A 15542-nucleotide genomic window follows, 5' to 3' on the forward strand; every position below is an offset into this window, starting at 1 on the left:
TGAGTGACAGACAGGTGCTGGAGTGGAGTGAGATACTACCCAACCCAATGGTTATGTAATCACTCTGACCGCATCCTTACTCTCACCTTGGCTCTAAACAAATTCACTGGAAAACGACCATGTTCATTTCATTTCTCTATCATTCCAGTTGGATCTGACAGTCAGAGTAAACAGATGTAAGACTGACAAATAATTTTCTTTATCGGTCTGACTCCTCTTCCAGGACACAGGGATAAACCCATGCCCTTCTGTATCCTTTCATGACAATAGATAATCAAAGGAGTAAAACCACAATGTTCCAGTCTGCATCATCTATATTTGTGACCATCAGGCTCAGGCAGATGTGGTCAGTTATTTTTCCTCAAGAGTGGAGGAGTCATATTTTCAGGCAGCTGTCTGTGTACAGGAACTGCGAGTCATTTTTCACCATTCTCCCATTTCTGTACAGTATGGTAGCTAACATATTTTCGAATAGAGAACACTTTGATGCTGTCAGGATAATTTGAAGAGTGTCTGTAATAATAACTTAACGCACATTATAAACTGGGTGGTTTGAGCCCTGAATTCTGATTGGCTGAAAGCCATGGTATATCAGACCGTATACCACGGCTATGACAACACATTTAGTTTTACTGCTCTAATTACATTGGTAACCAGTTTATAATAGTAATAAGGCACCTTCGGGGTGTGTGTTATATGGCTAATATATCACGGCTAACGTCTGTATCCAGGCACTCCGTGTTGTGTCGCACATAAGAACAGCACTTAGCTGTGGTATATTGGCCATATACCACATCTCCTCGGGCCTTATTGCTTATTTATAGCAACCCACCATTCTGTACACAGCAGCAGTAATATTAAAGTAATACAATGATCATCTGAATGTAGTTGTTGTTTTCTGTTGTCCTTGAGAGTGCCGTCCTAGTCATAGCACCCAGAGAGGGGAAGCCGAGCAGGACTGGAGTAGGATAGTAGGCCATACTACTGTAAACAAGTGACAAGACTCATGAAAGGCATGAAACCTAATTACAGAAATAGGACCCGGCAAGTTCAAATGATCCCAACCGGCCCTTCCTGTCCCGTAACTACAACAACAAAGAACCCCATTATCAGTTGTAATATTTGTCAACTCGCTGTTTTGTTTTCCTGACAATTTATACATCAACTTTATTTATCTGTAACTGTAGTACTCTTTTGACTTTTCTTACTTAACCAAAGCACTGTATACAAGTGCATAGACTTTCCTTTGCTGTGAGTGTTCTTCCCAGATATGTCAAGGTCAGTTTTATCAGTTTTGAATCTTTCCTTACTGTAGTCAGTGTTTTTGTGTACAGTACCCTTTAGCCAGTCTGTACATTGGAACTGCAGACCTTGTAATTTATATTGTCAGAGATTTGTATAGTAGTGGTATGGACTCCACAAACAGAGAAATATGTACTGGCTAGAGGCAGCAGGCGGCAGTATTGGGTATTTTATTAGGATCCCCATTAGCTGTTTTGAAGCAGCAGCTACTCTTCCTGGGGTCCACACAAAACATGAAGCATTACATAATACAGAACAGTAAAAGACAAGAACAGCTCAAGGATAGAGCTACATCAGTGTTCTGAACAGTGGGCAGGCTTGGGGAGTAACGGATTACACCTAACTGTTTACAAAAAACCTGTCATCTGTTACCAGCTAAAAAATACTTTGACACCTTTTCTGTTTTCTCAATGACATTCAAATCAAAATTGAAAAAAGGCGCAAATGTACATTTGTTTCCGCCTGACCACAAGTCAGAGACCATTATGATGACTCACAAATGCGTTTTATGGATTGCGGTAAAAGAGCAGGAATATGTTTTTGTAAACTGCAATCAAAGCTACGGTATGTCTTCCAATGGTGCGACTGCTGTCGGCGACAAAGATTATACAACCAACCTGAATAAACGCTTAGAGGTAAGGATGACAGCTGTGGTGTAGCCTACTAGCAATACTGATATAATTTAGGTCCATTATTGATATCTGCATAGCAATTATGTGAATCACGCTGCTGCTCTCTCAATTATTCACACCTTACGGATTGTGGTTGTTTGTGGATGGCTGTTCACCAATGTATAGGTGCATTTTAACCCAATAATGGTTGAATTGAGGAAGTGTAGGCTAAGCTGCCTGTCAATCATTGTTTTTGAGACCCGTGGACAGCCAGAGAGAAAAATGTGGTCCTGCAATAGCTGCATAGTGTGTATCACAGCCTAGATAATACAAGTTTGAGGGAGCACCTCCCTTGTAAACTCTTCCATGGTAATGTACTTCACACACATGTATAAAAAACAAACAGAAATATCACATTTACATAAGTATTCAGACCCTTTACTCAGTACTTTGATGAAGCACCTTTGGCAGCAATTTCTTCTTAGGTATGACGCTACAAGCTTGGCACACCTGTATTTGGGGAGTTTCTCCCACTCTTCTCTTCAGATCCTGTCAAGCTCTGTCAGGTATTTTCAGGTCTCCAGAGATGTTGGATCGGGTTCATGTCAGGGTTTTGCCTTGATCCTGACTAGTCTCCCAGTCCCTGCCGCTGAAAAACATCCCCACAGCATGATGCTGCCACCACCGTGCTTCACCGTAGGGATGGTGCCAGGTTTCCTCCAGACATGACTCTTGGCATTCAGGCCAAAGAGTTCAATCTTGGTTTCATCAGCAGAGAATCTTGTTTATCATGGTCTGAGAGTCTTTAGGTGCCTTTTGGCAAACTCAAAGCGGGCTGTCATGTGACTTTTACTGAGGAGTGGCTTCCGTCTGGCCACTCTACCATAAAGGCCTGATTGGTGAAATGCTGCAGAGATGGTTGTCCTTCTGGAAGGTTCTCCCATCTCCACAGAGGAATTCTCAAGCTCTGTTAGAGTGATCATCGGGTTCTTGGTCACCTCCCTGACCAAGGCCCTTCTCCCCCAATTGCTCAGTTTGGCCGGGCGTGAAGCTCTAGGAAGAGTCTTGGGGGTTCCAAACTTCTCCCACTTAAGAATGATGGAGGCCACTGTGTTCTTGGGGACTTTCAATGCTGCAGACATTTTTCGGTACCCTTCCCCAGATCTGTGCCTCAACACAATCCTGTCTCAGAGCTCTTCGGACAATTCCTTCGACCTCATGGCTTTGTTTTTGCTCTGACATGCACTGTCAACTGTGGGACCTTTATATAGGCAATTTCGAGTCTCATAGAAAAGGGTCTGAATACTTATGTAAATAAGGTATTTCTGTTTTTTATTTTGTATACATTTGCAAAAAGTGTTTTCGCTTTGTCATAATGGGGTATTGGGTGTAGATTGCTGAGGATTTTTTATTTATTTAATCCATTTTAGAATAAGACTAACGTAACAAAATGTGGAAAAAGTCAAGGGTTCTGAATACTTTCCGAAGGTACTGTACTGTCAAAAACAAGTTTAATTTAAGAAGACCGACCTAATTGTAATCCGTTCTGATTTTAAAAAATTGTTTAAGTCCTAATGCTTAATGGACACAAACTCGCACACTTTAGATTTCAACAGCTGCAAATGATTGAGATTTAAAAGTGTCCCCCATAGAGATCCTATTCAATTAATTAAGTATTCTAATTCCCAATTCTATGGTGTCACCAACAAAAATTGAAACAAAAGGCCTATAGCAAATGCATCATGTGGCATTCATTTTTCACATCAGGCAAATAGCACTTTTCGGCAGGTAGTGCTCAAAGCGATGCCATTCCAGGAGATCAGATTTTTTTTAACCATGTTTTGAAGCAATGAGCTCAACCAGTCCTCCATGACAAAAACATAAACAACAGAGTAGGCCTGAGCCATGTATTTAGAAATATAAATACACTACCGTTCAAAAGTATGGGGTCACTTAGAAATGTCCTTGTTTTTGAAAGAAAAGTACATTTTTCTGTCCATTAAAATAACATCAAATTGATCATAAATACATTGTAGACATTGTTAATGTTGTAAATGACTATTGTAGCTGGAAACTGCAGTTTTGTTTTATGGAATATTTACATAGGTGTACAGAGGCCCATTATCAGCAACCATCACTCATGTGTTTCAATCGCACGTTGTGTTAACTAATCCAAGTTTATCATTTTAAAAGGCTAATTAATCATTAGAAAACCCTTTTGCAATTATGTTAGCACAGCTGAAAACTGTTGTTCTGATTTAAAGAAGCAATAAAACTGGCCTTCTTTAGACTAGTTGAGTATCTGGAGCATCAGTATTTGTGGGTTCGATTACAGGCTCAAAATTGCCAGAAACTCGTCAGTCTATTCTTGTTCTGAGAAATGAAGGCTATTCCATGCGAGAAATTGCCAAGAAACTGAAGATCTCGTACAACGCTGTGTACTACTCCCTTCACAGATCAGCGCAAACTGTCTCTAACCAGAATAGAAAGAGGAGTGGGAGGCCCCAGTGCACAACTGAGCAAGAGGACAAGTACATTAGTGTCTAGTTTGAGAAACAGACACCTCACAAGTCCTCAACTGGCAGCTTCATTAAATAGTACCTGCAAAACACCACTCTCAATGTCAACATTGAAGAGGCTACTCTTTTGCCCATCTGAATCTTTTATTTTTATTGACCAGTCTGAGATATGGCTTTTTCTTTGCAACTCTGCCTAGAAGGCCAGCATCCTGGAGTCACCTCTTCACTGTTGATGTTGAGACTGGTGTTTTGGGGGGAGCTATTTAATGAAGCTGCCAGTTGAGGACTTGTAAGGCGTCTGTTCAGGGTCCTGTTGGTTAGACTTGGTGCACTGGTACCGCTTGCCGTGCGGTAGCAGAGAGAACAGTCTATGGCTTGGGTGGCTGGAGTCTGACAACTTTGGGTCTTCTTCTGACACTGCCTGATATATTCCATTTATGGCCTGCGACGTAAACTCTAACATTGATTTATCTTGCAGTAGATGTCATTCAATTGGTAATATTAATTTTTGTCTTCTTCTAATGCCTCTTAAGGGGAAAGTAATTTAAACGTAACTGAAAGTCATCACATTACTGAGTTTGAGTAATCCAAAAGTGATGTTACTGATTACAGTTTTCGACAGGTAACTAACGGATTAGATTTAGAAGGTAACCTACCCAACCCTGGCAGTGGGGGTTGGGTAGGGGGAGGTTCTGAGCAGAACAGTGTGCAGTAGTGCAGCCAAGCATGTCATTAGTGCTGCTCTACCTTCACCTCCAGTAGGGAGACTGTGTAGGACACCTGATCCCAACCAGGAACCTGCATACTGCAGGCACTGGGCTCTGTGTGTCTCAGAAGATGATCCCACACACACTTACACATAGACACATTTTAACACTTAACAAATGCTGCTGCTACTCTGTTTATTATATATCCTGATTACCTAGTCACTTTTACCCCTACACTAACCACCGGTGAGTAGCTGCACCTCCATGCTGTTAACCAATCTATTTAGCCATTATTTAGATAACCAATCAATTTAGCCATTACTGTATGGCAGACTGGGAAGTCATGTGTGTGTGTGTGGTGTGTGTGTGTGTGTATGTGAGGAAGAGTGAGAAGGTATATGCTTGTACAGAGTGAAATGTTTTGGACAGATCGGTTGGAAGCTTTTGCATTGGAATTCAAGAAACGTATGTGCAATTTAGGAAAAAGTAGCACTACAACAGGTGTAGACTAACAGTGAAATGCTTTCTTACAGGTCCTTTTCCAACAATGCAGAGTTAAAGATAAAACATGTTTTTTAAAATTGAAACACAAGGGGTAAATACACAGTGAATAACAATAACTGGTAAAAAATAACATTCCTATATACAGGGAGTACCAATACCGAGTCGATGCGCAGGGGTATGAGGTAATTGAGGTAGCTATGTACATATACACTACATGGCCAAAGGTATGTGGACACCTGTTAGTCGAACATCTAATTTCCAAAATCATAGGCATTAATATGGAGTTGGTCCCCCCTTTGCTGCCATAACAGCCACCACTCTTCTGGGAAGGCTTTCCACTAGATGTTGGAACATTGCTGCGGGGACTTGCTTCCATTCAGCCACAAGAGCATTCGAGAGGTCGGGCACTGATGTTGGGCGATTAGGCCTGACTCGCAGTCGAGTCAGGCCGATGGGGTGTTCGATGGGGTTGAGGTCAGGGCTCTGTGCAGACCAGTCAAGTTCTTCCACACCGATCTCAACAAATCATTTCTGTATGGACCTCGCTTTGTGCATGCTGAAACAGGAAAGGGCCTTCCCTAAAATGTGGCCACAACGTTGGAAGCATAAAATTGTTTAGAATGTCATTGTATGCTGTAGCGTTAAGATTTCCCTTCACTGGAACTAAGGGGCCTAGCCCGAACCATGAAAAACAGCCCCAGACCATTATTCCTCCTCCACAAAATGTTTCAGTTGGCACTATGCATTTGGGCAGGTAGTGTTATCCTGGAATCCACCAAACCCAGATTTGTCCGTCGGACTGCCAGATGGTGAAGCGTGATTCATCACTCCAGAGAACACCTTTATAGGGCTTCAGAGTCCAATGGCGGCGAGCTTTACACCCCTCCAGCCGATGCTTGGCATTCCGCATGGTGATCTTAGGCTTGTGTGTGGCTGCTCGGCTATGGAAACCCATTTCATGAAGCTCCCGACGAACATTTCTTGTGCTGACGTTGCTTCCAGAGGCAGTTTGGAACTCGGTAGTGAGTGTTGCAACCGAGGACAGACGGTTTTTAGGCGCTTCAGCACTCGGTGGTTCCGTTCTGTGAACTTGTGTGGCCTACCACTTTTCCGCTGAGCCGTTGTTTCTCCTAGACGTTTCCACTTCACAAGAACAGCACTTACAGTTGACTGGGGTAGCTTTAGCAGGGCAATAATGTGACTAACTGAGTTGTTGGAAAGGTGGCATCCTATGCCACGTTGGAAAGGTGGCATCCTATGCCACGTTGTAAGTCACTGAGCTCGTCAGTAAGACGAGCTGCCAATGTTTATTTATGGAGGTTGCATGGCTGCAGTGGTGGGCCGTCAGGGCCTGCAAGGCCTTCTCTGCTGGCCTAAACATCATCAGAATATAATTTTTTTTTTAAATATATTTTCCCACATATGTATTAAATTATTCCCCAGAGTAAGAGTTATACTCTTCATTTCATAGCTTTCCTCTTGGTTGCACTGCTTCCAGCCCCAGGTTGAGATTTTGAGGGCTGGTCTTTATGTTAGATATTTTATCCAATCATATTCAGCCATCATGTGTTGCCAGGGGTCTAAAATCTGCCCTCAGGCCTTCAGAATCAACAGTGCAGGCGCTTGTAGCTTATAGTGAATGGAAATTAAAATTTAGTGTCAACCAATCAGCTTTAGAGTTGGCTATTGTACGCCTTCTGGCTGGCTCCAGTGTTACACAGGAGCCAGCTAGCAGGCGTAGTGCGTGCACGTCTTTTGATTGGATTACCAATATTGAGAGGCAGGTCCTATGGAGATCTAGGAAACTGAATTTGATAAACGAAGTAATTCGCGTACTACTAAGCTGTTTTTTCAACCCACAATGGCGGAAGGAGGAGAAGATATCGATTTGGTCGAGGATATAATTATAACGCCATTCTCAAGACGAACTTTTCAAGAAAAGTTAGACATTGTAAGGAGAGGTCGCCCGACGCCACAAAGCCTGTCACAGGCGGGAAAGTGCTTAGTTCGCTTGCCACTTTCAAAGTTTCAACTACGAGCGCTGTCAATGGCTCACAGGCTCCTTGGCTCCGAGAAGCACTGCAAACTGTACTGCTGGGAATGCCTATTATTTGCAAGTGATCGATTTGGTGTTTGGAGCCACACTGGCTTTGCAAACTTGAGTTGTCTAACCAAGGCAGCAACGAGACACCAAAGTACGGCTGAGCACTAACAAGCAATGGTGCTTTTGAAAACTTTTGGGGACACCGGAGTGGATCGACAGCTCAAAGAACAAACGCGCAGGGCAACGGAGCTGCACAATGAAAAGGTGAAGGGAAATATTGAAAAGACTCATTGATTGTGTCATGTTTTTGGGTAAACACTGTTTACCCAAAAATGTCAATTTGTCAATTTCAAGGTGACGCAACGCCTGGTTATACTGCATTTCTGTCTAAATGTATAGTTTCTAGAGCCATGGCATCATAATGAGGTGGATTAATTCGGGTGGGACTGTGTAGTACCTCACTGAAGGCCCAGGCCCCAGGCCCACTGCACGCCACTGCATGGCTGTGTGCTTGATTTTTGTACACCTGTCAGCAACGGGTGTGGCTGAAATAGCCGAATCCACAAATTTTAAGTGGCGTCCACATACTTTTGGCCATGTAGTGTAGGTGTAAAGTAACTAGGCAACAAGATAGATAATAGACAGCAGCAGCAGTCTATATGGTGAGTGAAAGCATGTGTGAGTGGCTTCAGTATGCATTTGTGCGCGTGTTGTGTGTGTGTTGGGGTGTAAATGTGGGTAGTGTCCAGGTGTGTGCATAGAGTCAGTGCAAGAGAGTTAGTGCAAAAAAGGGTCAATTCAGGTCATCTGGGTAGCCATTTGATAAGCTATTTAGCAGTCTTGTTCAGTAATCTTATGGCTGTTCAGGGTCCTGTTGGTTCTAGACTTGGTGCACTGGTACCGCTTGCCGTGCGGTAGCAGAGAGAACAGTCTATGACTTGGGTGGCTGGTGTCTGACAACTTTTTGGGCCTTCCTCTGACACTGCCTGATATATAGGTCCTGGATGGCAGGGAGCTCAGCCCCAGCGACGTATTCACCACTGTCTGTAGCACCTTGTGGTTGGGTGCTTTGCAGTTGCCGTACCAAGCGATGATGTAGCCAGTCAAGATGCTCTAAATTGTGCCGCTGTAGGCCTGCATCCCACTGCTGGCTTGCCTCTAAAGCTAAGCAGTGTTGGTCGTGCCCTCTTCACAAATGTGTGGACCATGTTAATTCCTTAGTGATTTCGACACAAGGAACTTTGCAGGTGATTGTCTGTGGTCTATTGCACATTCAGATGTTCTGGGCAGGTCTGCAGTGGAGTTGGACGGTTGCTCTGGTTTTTGTTCTGACCGAGCATTTTCTCCCCATAAGCACGCTGGCATGACCTTCCAGAGCCGACTAATCAAAACTAGTCAAACTCTGTTTGGAACTCATATCTGTTATTATACAGATATGCAAATACAACGTTTGAAAGATATTCATTCAGCCACGATTTGAAGGACAATTAGAAGTTGACTAGAGAAATGGTTTTTTAACAGGTGTTAGTAATGTTATAGAGCTGTTATTGTGCCATTGTCCATTGTGAGGTTTGATTGACTGCTCTCCCACTGACTAGACCAAGCCATTCTATATCCAGCACGTCATTAAGGTGTGTGAGGGTGGGCTGCAGCCTCCTCTCCTAGCCATTGAACCACCTCTAGTCCAGGATCTCTCTCTCTCTCTCTCTCTCTCTCTCTCTCTCTCTCTCTCTCTCTCTCTCTCTCTCTCTCTCTCTCTCTCTCTCTCTCTCTCTCTCTCTCTCTCTCTCTCTCTCCTCTCTCTCTCTCTCTCTCTCTCTCTCTCTCTCTCTCTCTCTCTCTCTCTCTCTCTCTCTCTCTCTCTCTCTCTCTCTCTCTCTCTCTCTCTCTCTCTCTCTCTCTCTCTCTCTCTCTCTCTCTCTCTCTCTTATATATATTTATATATATGAGAATCTCAGCCATGCAAGACTGTGCATCCATTGTGTTTCCTGATACACATACACAGAGAGGAGGTGTGTGCACACAGTAGTGGAAAGTTAAACCAGACAAAGGGTCTTTTTATGGGTTTCAGTATTCTGCTTAGAAACAACTGGGCGAAAAGCCATCTGGCAGTCGGTTAATGTGTTAGTGAGGGCAGAACCTACACACACAGTGGTCACTGGTTGTAATCTTGAGCCTGCCTCAATACAACTATGTAAGATGATACGATTCCTGGTTATAAAACTTTTTGGAATGCATTTTATATGTACAAGAGTTGAGAATCAAGTTTTACTGACCTTTGTGTCTTCTTAATGCTTGTGAGGGGATTTCCAACATTCACGTAATAAAGGGGCATAGCAGCACCACAGATCATTATCATTTAGAGATCCCAAAATATAATGTGCGGATGAAAAGGATCCACCACAGGAAACATTTTGGTCTTGTTTAAGTCAGTCATGAGGTCTCCCGGTCACAGTTTTTCAAGGAGATGATTCGCTTGCCCCAGACATGCCATAATCAGTTTGTAAAAATGGGGAAAAGACACAGACTGCATTTCCTCCATGTCCGAGACCTCAGATGTAGATACTGTATTAACCTCTCTCAGTGTAGTTACAGTGTAGGAAATGGCTTTTTGTAGCAGGCTTCTTCAGGTCTATAAACCTTTTTGGGCCTAACATTTATTGCATTTCTTGGTGTGTGTGATCCAATTCAAACTTAAAATAAAATGTGTATTTGTAATACACTTCAGTTGTCAGAAAATTGGTCAGATATAAAAACACCTATGAATGTATCTTTCAGTTTACGAGGGGTTGACATGTTAGCTTATACAAAATAAAGAGGAATGATGGTATGTCTAGAGCGCAGTGCGGAGGGATGGCTTTGACCAAGGCTGCGTTTGACTGGACTGGCTAATTAGTCCGATTACTGCACAGCTGGATTGGCAAGACTTTTTGCTGAGGTTTTCATCAAAAGGATCACTCACTCTGGGAAGGCTCCATCCCGGCAGCTTCTGCTCCAGCACACCCTCTCTATTTTAGGCCTGCAGCAGGATTCTGTCTGGAAAACAGCAAGTGTCTAAATTTGAAGACACATTGAGAACTGAAACTGTGTGTGAAGAAAAGTTCCCCTTTCTGTGATAGTCATTGTTTTAATCCAAGTATAGGATTTTGGCTACATTTAGACACTATTCAGACTAGGATTTAGGCTTCAGCCTACACATACAGTATGTGTCATTTGTTATGCTCCAGGGACATGTCTGTCAGTCACTTGTTTAGTGGGGAGGGAGGGTGGCTGTGAATGAAGGAGGGCTATGATCAGTGATGTAGAAGGGTGAGATCATCAGTTAACACATTGACAAGAAGAGGAGGAAAAGACACTTGCAGCTCAGCAGATATTCCATCCATTATCACTACCTTTCTCCTATCCCCCACAACCCCAGCCCCATACCCAGCCCCACCACCACACCCAGCCCCATACCCAGCCCCAGCCCCGCCACCACCACCACCACCACCACCACCAACACCCCAGCCACATACCCAGTCCCAGCCCCACCAACACCCCAGCCCCATACCCAGTCCCATACCCAGCCCCATACCCAGCCCAATACCCAGCCCAATACCCAGCCCCACCCCAGCCCCATACCCACCCCAGCCCCACCCCAGCCACATACCCAGTCCCAGCCCCACCAACACCCCAGCCCTATACCCAGTCCCATACCCAGCCCCACCACCACCACCACCCCAGCCCCATACCCAGCCCCACCCCAGCCCCATACCCAGTCCCACCACCACCACCACCCCAGCCCCATACCCAGTCCCACCACCACCACCCCAGCCCCATACCCAGCCCCACCACCAACGTCCCATACCCAGCCCCACCACCACCACAACCCCAGCCCCATCACCAACACCCCAGCCACATACCCAGTCCCATACCCAGTTCCAGCCCCATACCCAGCACCATCCCCAGTTCCATCCCCATACCCAGTCCATTACCCAGCCACATACCCAGTCCCAGCCACATACCCATACCCAGTTCCAGCCCCATCCCCAGTTCCAGCCCCACACCTATACCCAGTTCCAGCCCCACACCCACCACCACCACCCCAGCCCCATACCCAGCCCCACCACCACCACCAACACCCCAGCCCCACCAACACCCCAGCACCATACCCAGCACCATACCCAGTCCCATACCCAGCACCATACCCAGTTCCAGCCCCATACCCAGCCACATACCCAGTTCCAGCCCCATACCCAGCCACATACCCAGTTCCAGCCCCAGACCCAGTCCCAGCCTCATACCCAGTCCCAGCCTCATACCCAGTTCCAGCCCCATACCCAGTCCCAGTCCCAGCCCCACCACCACCACCACCACAACCCCAGCCCCACCAACACCCCAGCCACATACCCAGTCCCATACCCAGTTCCATACCCAGTTCCAGCCCCATACCCAGCACCATACCCAGTACCAGCCACATACCCAGCCCCATACCCAGCCCCACCACCACCACCACCCCAGCCCCAGTTCCAGCCCCACCACCACCAACACCCCAGCCTCATACAGAGTCTCATACCAAGCACCATACCCAGTACCATACCCAGCACCATACCCAGCCCCATACCCAGTTCCAGCCCCATACCCAGCACCATACCCAGTTCCAGTCACATACCCAGTCCCAGCCACATACCCAGCCACATACCCAGTTCCAGCCCCATACCCATCCACATACCCAGCACCATACCCATCCCCAGTTCCAGCCCCACACCCAGCTCCAGTTCCAGCCCCATACCCAGTTCCAGCCCCACACCCAGCTCCAGTTCCAGCCCCACACCCAGTTCCAGCCCCACACCCAGCTCCAGTTCCAGCCCCATACCCAGTTCCAGCCCCATCCCCATCCCCACACCCACACCCAGACACATGTTCCAGCCCCACACCCATCCCCAGTTCCAGCCCCATCCCCAGTTCCAGCCCCATCCCCACACCCATACCCAGCCACATGTTCCAGCCCCACACCCATCCCCAGTTCCAGCCCCATCCCCAGTTCCAGCCCCATCCCCAGTTCCAGCCCCACACCCATACCCAGCCCCAGTTCCAGCCCCATACCCAATTCCAGCCCCACACCCAGCCCCACACCCAGCCCCAGTTCCAGCCCCATGCCCAGTCCCAGCCCCATACCCAGTCCCATACCCAGTCCCAGCCCCTTACCCAGTCTCAGCCCCATACCCAGCCCCATACCCAGTCCCCATGTGGGCCTAGCCCATCAGGTGAGTGGGTGTAACTGATGCACGTTGCCTGAAGGAGGCATCAGCCATCAAAATACACCTGCTTCTTATCTCCCACCTATCCTGTATCAAAATACTGACAATGGCCCTACAACACAACACAGAATACACTACTAGTCCATATCTGTTTATGACATGAGATGCCTTCTACAGTGTCCAGGTGTGTGTGTGTGTGTGTGTGTGTGTGTGTGTGTGTGTGTGTGTGTGTGTGTGTGTGTGTGTGTGTGTGTGTGTGTGTGTGTGTGTGTGTGTGTGTGTGTGTGAGAGAGAGTTAACATGGTGTCCTTTCAGCCTGTGAGATGGTGAGATGCTAACCTGCTTAGGGATCTACCTGTCTGCGTGACATGCGATACGGTAGACCTAGGATGAGCATGATCCATTGAAAGGAAGTCAAATCTCATAATTGGTTAGCACGCACGTCGATGGATACTAATACATAGGAGAAACTGAGAGAGAGAGATGAGACAAGCAGCACATGCCAGAGAAAATAATTAAGTCAATGTGAAGAGGGTATCGGTGCAGTTCAGCTGAGAGAGAGAGAACCAGAGAGAGAAGGGAAAGAGAGGTAGAGTTGGAGAGAGTGAAAAAAGCAGCGCTGGCCAAGTGTTTGAAGTGTATAACTGTAGGCCAAACATCTGAAGAGGACAAGATTGCAAACATGGCACTGTATTGGCACTGTACATGGCCTGCTTGAATTTAACAACAGATGTTAGGTCTCTCTAGGCATGCTAATGGGTCCATACTCAGGTTTGCTTGACCTGATGAATGAATAATGTGCTGTGCAAAAAAAAAAATGGAAACTGTAACAAGCACATGTCACCGATCGCAAATCTTTCGCTCTCTTCCTCTTTCACATCCCCTATTCCCTCCGTTCTCCCCCCCACTCCTCTGCTTCTCCGCTACTTCCCTCATTGCAGAATGCCCATCCACGCTTCCCGTTTAGGGTGTAATTACTTTGAAGGTGACGGAAGCCCATACATTCTCCCCACATAATGGCATCAAGGCAATTGGGCTCCTAATTTATAGGCGAGGGGTTCAAAGTTGTAATAATATTTGTCTAATATCATGGCAGGCCCTGTCTGTGCTGCTGTGATAAATGGAGGCAGGATCAAGCCATTGTGATTCTGAGCATGGCGAGACATTGGCATCAAACAACTTTATACCCCCACAACACAGTCCCTTATAGGGCTGGCCCCCACAACACAGTCCCTTATAGGGCTGGCCCCCACAACACAGTCCCTTATAGGGCTGGCCCCCACAACACAGTCCCTTATAGGGCTGGCCCCCACAACACAGTCCCTTATAGGGCTGGCCATGGTTGACCCGAGGTTGGACATGGAGTGGGAGAGGAGGCAGAGAGGAGGGGGGGGGGGGGTTCAGGAATTATATATATACAGTTGGAGTCAGAAGTTTACATACATTTAGGTTGGAGTCATTAAAACTCGTTTTTCAACCACTCCATACATTTCTTGTTAACAAACCTATAGTTTTGGCAAGTCGGTTAGGACATCTACTTTGTGCATGACACAAGTCATTTTTCAAAAAATTGTTTACAGACAGATTATTTCACTTATAATTCACTGTATCACAATTCCAGTGGGTCAGAAGTTTACAGACACTAAGTTGACTGTGCCTTTAAACAGCTTGGAAAATTCTGGAAAATTATGTCATGGCTTTAGAAGCCTCTGATAGGCTAATTGACATCATTTGAGTCAATTGGAGGTGTACCTGTGGATGTATTTCAAGCCTACCTTCAAACTCAGTGCCTCTTTGCTTGACATCATGAGAAAATCAAAAGAAATCAGCCAAGACCTCAAAAAGACCTGGTTCATCCTTGGGAGCAATTTACCAAGGCCTGAAGGTACCACGTTCATCTGTACAAACAATAGTACGCAAGTATAAACACCATGGGACCACGTAGCCGTCATACCGCTCAGGAACGAGACGCGTTCTGTCTCCTAGAGATGAACATACTTTGGTGCAAAAAGTGCAAATCAATCCCAGAACAACAGCAAAGGACCTTGTGAAGATGCTGGAGGAAACAGGTACAAAAGTATCTATATCCACAGTAAAACGAGTCCTATATCGACATAACCTGAAAGGCAGCTCAGCAAGGAAGAAGCCACTCTCCAAAACCGCCATAAAAAAGCCAGACTACAGTTTGCAACTGCACATGGGGACAAAGATCGTACTTTTTGGAGAAATGTCCTCTGGTCTGATGAAACAAAAATAGAACTGTTTGGCCATAATGACCATCGTTATGTTTGGAGGAAAAAGGGGGAGGCTTACAAGCCAAAGAACACCATCCCAACCATGAAGCACGGGTGTGGCAGCATCATACTGTGGGGGTGCTTTGCTGCAGAGACTCGCGCACTTCACAAAATGAATGGCATCATGAGGGAGGAAAATTATGTGGATGTATTGAAGCAACATCTCAAGACATCAGTCAGGAAGTTAAAGCATGGTCGCAAATGGGTCTTCCAAATGGACAATGACCCCAAGCATACTTCCAAAGTTGTGGCAAATGTGGCAAAAAATTGGAGTATAGAACATTTGTGGGCAGAACTGAAAAAGTGTGTGCGAGCAAGGAG

General features: G+C 45.9%; 1 protein-coding gene across 2 annotated transcripts in view; it reads left to right on the top strand.

The window, feature by feature from the left end:
- Positions 1 to 15542, top strand: part of LOC129860816 (microphthalmia-associated transcription factor-like) — a 42099-nt gene that overhangs the window by 3508 nt on the left and 23049 nt on the right. The window lies entirely within an intron of this gene.

Source organism: Salvelinus fontinalis, chromosome 8 (genome assembly GCF_029448725.1).
Source record: "Salvelinus fontinalis isolate EN_2023a chromosome 8, ASM2944872v1, whole genome shotgun sequence".
Classification (NCBI taxonomy): Eukaryota; Metazoa; Chordata; class Actinopteri; order Salmoniformes; family Salmonidae; genus Salvelinus; species Salvelinus fontinalis.